Source organism: Azolla caroliniana, unplaced genomic scaffold (genome assembly GCF_043228905.1).
Source record: "Azolla caroliniana isolate FFs.n. ecotype wild unplaced genomic scaffold, voAzoCaro1.0.p SCAF_498, whole genome shotgun sequence".
NCBI classification, from domain to species: Eukaryota; Viridiplantae; Streptophyta; class Polypodiopsida; order Salviniales; family Salviniaceae; genus Azolla; species Azolla caroliniana.
Window position 1 is genome coordinate 1 of NW_028230933.1, and position 8,054 is coordinate 8,054.

Below are 8,054 nucleotides of genomic sequence, written 5' to 3' on the forward strand. Positions count from 1 at the left end.
ACATGTATTCTAAACGTATTCAACCTTTTGGAACTGTCATTTTTTCTAAGCCTAAATTTGTAAATAATTTAAAATTTAATTTTCTAGGGTTTTTTTAATAGAGAAAAAGAAAATAATTATGTAAATATTGAAACACCATTTATCCATGGGCAATAAAGATAATTGGTATTTACTATATAGTATTCAAATTCCAAGTATCTTTGCATTCAACATCAATGGTGTTCAAGTATTCGATGTATTCAACAACGTATTCAATGTATTCAAAACGTACTCAACGTATTTTACCATTAAATACGTATTCTAAGAACTTATAAATTTTTTTAGAATACTTATAAAATACATAGCATACGTATTGTACGCGTACGGTATGCTACGTATGTTACAACCATGTTAACATATAAATATGGCATTTTACTATACTAGATTCTCGGTCCTAAAATAACTTTGAGGAGCTAAAATATTAATGACTTTCGTATATTTTATAATAAAATTGACAATCTTTACCAGTCTTTACTTTGTCTCCACAATTTATAATGTAGCATGCATAATGCTTAAGTGTGGCACTCTTAAAGCCATACACATCATGTGCATTCAAAGCATATTTAAAAAATAATCTATAAATGGAACATTCATGAATAAAACCATGCTCCCCATTCTCTATTCAATATTTTAATAATTCTTTCTCAAATGTGGATATTCTAGAGTCTAATGTCATTTGAACTCATATGAGATGTTATCTTCAATCATTCATATCTAAGCTATGTATAATTTAAAGAGAAAAGGGTGCTATGAGTCATTATGGAAGCATTTTGAACTATTTCTCAATGTGAAACCAAACTAATTCAGGAACATGGATTGAACTATGAACCCATCTTTTTCGAAAGGTGTAAAAGTATAAAATTATTGGACAATCCTCAACTACAACATCAACATAATGACTTTATAAAGAGGAGAGGGTGCTCTAATATTTTTCTTATCATTTTATACCCTCAATTTTTCTTTTGAATAAACTCTTAAACTTGCTTACATGTGTTCATATGATTAATCAAATTATAATGTAAAGATAAGATGAAGAGTAGAATAAATATTTTGAGGAATACGATTCTCTCATTTTTTCTCTTATTTTCTTTGATAATGATTAGTCAAGGTGGATCATGCATGAAGCGCCAAAATATCTCTGGTCTAGTAACCAATCCGTCCTCTTTACTTGATCAAATTAATGATGCCCCTCAACAACATCCTAAGATGACCAAGAAGGTAATAATCAAAGTCAAATTAATACAATTGTGTGAGTATATATATTAATACACACACACACACACCCATACTAATAGTCATGTTAATTTAACTAATCAATTCATGATTATATGAAAACACTTTGATGCAGATTCGTGGGCTTGTTGATAATCAAAACTTTAGTAATGTTGACCATCCTGATTATGTATGCGCCGATTCTTGCTAATTCATAATTTTAACATTGTACAAAAAAAGAGATTCCATGAGTTTCTAATTTCTTGGTGTTCTTGGAAACTCTTTACAACAATAAGTTCTTGAAGGAGCTAGGTCTACCTCATCATCAAGAGTTTTCGACACCCCACCCTAAACAACAAACACTCGACTCTATCCTCATTGGTTCTAATTAATCCTCTTTGATGATCACTTGATGTGCTTGTGGAGCACATTAAGTGTATTTAAGTCCAAATTTAGAACTATGGACACTATTATCAACTTGGCCAACAAAATCATATTTGAGATTGAAGCCGCCCTATAATCAAATAAGGAAAATTTATCAATGGACTTATGATAAAGATAATAGGGTTGATAGGATCTTGTGAGTTCCATGAGCAACAAGACAAGTTTGACAGAAATGTTCTCAAAGTCAATATTTTGGGCTACCATGTAGTTTGTACGAATGTCTTCCCTTTTATAAATCCCACATCTTTCATAATAAAATTACTTTCATGGTGATAATACCAATTACAACAAATTTGGATGATGAATCTCGTCTTTCCTTTATGGGCATGTCATTGGCCTCTCGACCTTCACAACAAAGAGAGCTGATTCCCACTCTTTCTATGAGCATAAGAAATACATTATTGATAGTCTGCCAAAAATATTTTTATGTTGCCAATCATTATGTAAACCCAATAAATTTCCCTTTTATCTCATTGTGGGCATGTGAAATCTCTCGCCCCTCATATGAGAGCTCCCTGCTCATGAGCGTATGTTTATTAAGGGGTAACACATTTAACACAATTAAGGGTTACCTAGCTATTATCCTACACCACATATCAATAATCAATGTTCTAACATCTACAAATATGTGACTTGCTTTTGTTCACTTTACATATAACAAGTTGTGTCATTCATATGCACCACATATCAATAATCAATGTTCTACTATGTGCAAATATGTCCAATATTACCAAGCCTACACTTTTAATCATGTAGTTACATGATGATATAATACTTAAGTGTCGCGCATACACTCGCATAGGGTTCAATCCTCACCTACACAACTAAGCTGGAGATGCAAACTAGAGTTCCTTCGTGCAAGTGCAAATATCTTCGAGTGGTAACATGCAATTAAAGGGGAGGCCGATAATTTTTGGAAGAAAATCTTAGGAAGAGTGTTCTCCTATCTTTGATTTGAACCTTAGCATGAATCATTGTCTTAACTAAGATTTCATGAGTCATCTTTCAATCGTTCTCATAATAGCATGACTGAAGCTTCTTCCATGAATCATTATTCTAACTTAGATTTGAAGCTTCTTCCAACACCAATCTTTTGCACTCAGATTTGAAGCTTCTTCCGACACAAATCTTTTGCACTCAGATTTGAAGCTTCTTCTAACACGAACCTTCTACACTTACATTTGAAGCTTCTTCCAACACGAATATTCTGCACTCACATTTGAAGCTTTGGCTAACATGAGTCCTCCTATCTCTGATTTGAAGATTCTTTCATGAACCATGTGTGGTTCATTGATTGGGAAACTTCTTCCTCATGTTCATATTTCTTCTCATATTCTCATGTAGATTTCTTTCATGTTCTTCTTTCTTCTCATATTCTCATGTCCAACATGAGTCTTCCTATCTTCAATTTGAAGTTTCTTCCATGAATAGTAAGTGAGTGGTTCATAGATAGAGGAGATTTTTCCTTATGTTTATCTTTATTCTAATCATCTCATGTTCATCTTTTTTTCATGTAGTTTTTTTTATGTTCATCTTTCTTCTCTATTCCTTATGTAAATCTTTTTTATGTTCATCTTTCTTCTCTATTCTCATGTAGATATTTTTCATGTTCATCTTTCTTTTCTTATTATCACGTTCTTCTTTCTCTTGTAGGTTTTTTTCATGTTCATCTTTCTTCTCTTATTCTCATGTCCAATATAAGTATTCCAATCTTCGATTTTAAGGTTCGTCTATGAATCATAAGCGGTTCATACATAGAGGAGCTTCTTTCGCATTTTCCTCTTATTTTTCATATTCTTCTTTTCATCTTTCTCTTGTGGATTCTTTTCTTGCTCATCTTTCTTCTCGTATTTTTGTGTTCATCCTTTTTTTTTTTTTCAAAAAAACATATTCTTCATTAGTAGAAATTCTACATCCATGACAAAATGATTAGACTGGCAACCTTATAAAGGCTGTAGCCGTGGTAGACCAATAAAAACTACAGAGACTCAGAGTATAAAACTACAAAGACCGGTGAACACCTACAAGAATGTTCTTTCCATCACCTATGATCATTGGCTTAAACACTGAACTGTAATGAGAACGTTTCAAGAGACTTTCTTTCGAAATGAAAGCATATCCAATAGTTCATGTACTTTCTTTAAGAGTCCACCCTTAGCATATGGCTGAAGCAATGCATTGCCAACAACCTGGTTTCTCTTCAGCTTGCCCATCTTCTACATATCCTGTAATGAGAACATTGCAGGAGACTAACTTTCGAATTGGACGCATATCAAACATTTCATGTACTTTCTCTAAGACTCCACACTTAGCCTATAGATGAAACAATGCATTTCCAACAACCTGGTTTCCCTTCAACCTGCCCATCTCCTCAAACTTTATATGCATTTCTCTACCCTTTTCTATACAAATGTGACATAAACTTGAACTTGGATTTGAATTGAAACCATATCCTGTAATGAGAACATTGCAGGAGACTATCTTTCCAACTTTCACTTGATCTATCCTACCACCTTTTGAATCCATGTCCATTAAATAAAAACCATTGCTTGTGCATGTATTTGTTGGTCATTTTCCACAACATTCAGTTTAGCACAAGCTTTCGGAAGAATAGAAATAACATAATCGGTAGGTGTTGCATATGTACAAACCAAACTTTCCCTGCTACCTTACAACGTTTTCCTTCAACATGTGTGTACTTGCATTCCATTGAAATTTTGAATCACAGACTTTTGGATATAATAATTTGAAATATACTTCATAGAATACAACAAACACCTGCAAAAGAAAATGCTCTCTACTTTCATCGTCACCTCATAAAAGTCTGCTCTAGCCCCCAACGACGTCATCACTCATCCTTATCAAACAAAGAAAACATGCTTCCTTTTCCCCATCCATCTCGCCATAGCATAGCAAATCCTGTATCTACCAAACAAAAGCATAATGACACTACTCTCTTTAATCCCCTCATGAAATTCAACTTCTTCCCCAGACACCATCGTCACTCATCCTTGACAATTTTCTTCGTTTTCCACATCAACCATTTGTTCGTTTGTCACTGAGGTCCTGTACAAACAAAAAATTGAATGAATGTGCTATCTTAATCCCCTCACAAAAACATTGTTTCATCCCCCAACACCATCATGATTCACTCATCCTAAAAAACAGACAATTTGCTTCAATGACCACATCAACCATCTCGATTTATACCATTGAGAACCTATACCAAAAAAAGAAATGAGCTTACCGTCCTAATCCCCTCATGAAATTATGCTTCATCCCCACTACACCATCGTCACTCTTCCTATACCAAAATGTGCTATCCTCATCCCCTACAAGTTTCTTCGTTTTCCACATTAACCGTATGTTCATTTGGCACTACAGTCTTGTACAAACAAAAATAGAGTGAATGTGCCACGTCATCCCCTCATAAAAACATTGCTCCAAGCCCCAACACCACCATGATTCCCTCATCCTTAGAAAACAGACAATTTGCTTCAATGACCCCGTCAACCATTTCGATTTATACCATTGAGAACCCGTACGAAAAACAGAATGAGATTACTCTCCTAATCCCCTCATGAAATTATGATTCATCCCCCTACACCATCGTCCATCATCCTATACAGAAATAGAAGAATGTGCTTCATTTTCCACATCAACCATCTGTTCGTTCACCACCAAAATCTTGTACAAACAAAAATAGAGTGATTGTGTTGTCCTCATCCCCTCATAAAAATCTGCTTCAACCCTCGACAACACCATCACTCATCCTTACCAAATAGAAATACTTCCATGACCATATCACCATCTCATTGTGTACCACTAAAGTCATATATCTACAAAAAAGAAAACTTAATGAAACTACTGTCCTAATGACAAATTACTGTGGAGTATTCAGTATAAATGGTGCCGGTGGCGAAAACAACCAACGAGGTGGAACTCTTCTAATTCCACTTAACATCATCTCGTGTTGCATCCAAGAAAATAGGAATAGATGACCAAACTCTTCTAATTCTCCTTATTTTCCAATTAGCTACATCTCCAAAACCCCTATAACTATCATATTCACCTTTAACCATATTTACCAATAATTCCCAGAAAGACTTAACTTGATCCACAACATTAGTTTGTTCATCATTATATATTTTAGAACACCTCGCTTTCCAAATAATCCATAAGGCCAAAGAGGAGATAATGTTCCAAACATAACACCTAGAAAAAAACTTGACTCCCTACAAGGAGCTTGATGTATCGTACACCTGAAAACTTTTCACATGTAAAGTCAATGATGAATTATGATGATGATAAAAAACTGTTTGTTGAGCCAACGTACCCCAAAAGATCGCACCCCACGTAAATATAACTGCCCTATACTTATGACCTAAAAGCCTAAGAATACGAGACCAAAAACATTTGACCGTAACACATTCCCAAAAATCATGATGCAATGTCTCAGATGCAAAACCACACCTACCACATGATCGATCAAGTATTGTTCCCCTCAATAAAGCTCCTACTGGCAATGCATAATGAATTATTAACCATCGAAAATGCAATATCTTGTTCATACATTTAAGTGACCAAAACTGTTTCCAGAACTTCAACATATACGAAGATGACACATTACCTTCCTCCCAATATATTTTCCCCTTGGGTATCGACTCTATCTCATTTAACAAAAAATTTCTACCCAATGCCACAGAATATGTGAAAAATGGAAGAACTTTCGTTTGCGGAGTGTCAGACCTAGGCAACATCCAACCATAATCCGATGGATCCCACTACAGATTAGCAATTGGCCTAGAGTGTAAAACCCACATATGAGATGAGTACTTAACAATTAATGGATTAGGATCTATAAATATCTTTTTATCTAATCTAGCAATTACTCTCACTGACAACTGCTTGGCAGAAGACATAATTGAAGACTCCTCCTCCACTAAAAACAACCTACCGTTATCTAGAACTGCACAAAAGTAGAGGCTACTATTTTGATGATATAAACGAGCTCCTATAAGTATATTCAATGTCGAAAACATACCATACCAATTCTGAAAATGACCAAATTGCAAAGTTGGCAGTGTTACCTGATACATCGTTTACACTTGAGAGAGCATAGTGTTTGCCCCTCTAAAATTAGATACCCTAGTCTTTTGGTCTTGCAATGAAGTCTGCAGAAAATTTACCCAATCCGTTGTCGTGAAGAATGTGCTTCACGATATAAAAATGAGCTTAAATATTGTATTTAATAATATTTGAGAGACTTGAACCCACATCCTTATATACGAAGTACAATGTACATACCACTAGGCTAGGCTATTTATTTGTAAAAGTTTGTAAAAAAATGTGCTTCATTATATAAGAATGAAGCTATATATTGTATTGAGTAAAATAGAGAGACTTGAACTCTCAACCTTGTATACCAAACACAAAGCATACACCACTAAGCTAGGTTAGTTATTTTAGAATGCATTTTCATCATTATACTTATCACATATCTATTTTCATACATAGCCATCATGCATCACATGCAATGCATGTGCGCCAAATGGCGATCATGCATTACGTGTAACTCATGCATTACATGCATGCCATGCTCCCATACATTACCATATGCATGGCAACACTTATATAAAGAGGGGCAAGGAAACAAGAGGGGATCAAGAGAGAGGGAGAAAATAATACAATCAAGTAGAGAAGACCAGCTCATTAGGTGAAGAACCTTGCGTTTCAAAGTTGAGGTCGTGGGTTCAAATCAAGGGTCGGTAGAGAATGTGTTCAGTTTGCGATCAAGGATTGTAAAGTTGGTAAAATATTGTCTTTTTAATATACATCATGTTTATATCATATACTCTTGCTTCTTGAATCATGCTTTGTCTTAATCTTCCTTCTTAAATCATTCTTTGTCTCTATCTTCTATCTATTCTCATCTCTGTCTCTCTCTCTCACACATTACTTGTAACTCTTCTTCTTGCCATTCTTAACCTTTCTAACATCACAATACAAGCCTTATTAAAATTTAAGTTCCTTCAACTCCCCTTAACCTTAGTCCTTGCGACTTCGCCGCACGAACCACAACTACCCCGACACCGCAACCGTACGAGTTGGTCTATTATCCATTGCAACCCATAATAACCTAGTTCGTAAACCGAAAACACATGTCGCTTCATCACTAAATAAAGGATTCCATAACAACGGTTGACGCTTTTTTTTTTGTGTGTTCATCTTTCTCATGTATATTATTTTCATGCTCATCATTTTTCTCTTATTCTCATGTTCATCTTTGTCATGTAGATTTTTTGCATGTTCACCATTCTTCATATATTTCATCATTTTAATATATAAAACCATGGTTT

General features: G+C 34.6%; 1 long non-coding RNA gene across 1 annotated transcript; it reads left to right on the top strand.

Annotated features, from left to right (window-relative positions):
- The first annotated feature begins 580 nt into the window (after positions 1–580).
- LOC147848140 (uncharacterized) lies at positions 581–1,971 on the top strand. The gene is made up of 2 exons (XR_015532075.1): positions 581–1,257; positions 1,388–1,971. It is a non-coding gene; the product is annotated as an uncharacterized LOC147848140 (long non-coding RNA).
- Positions 1,972–8,054: the final 6,083 nt, after the last annotated feature.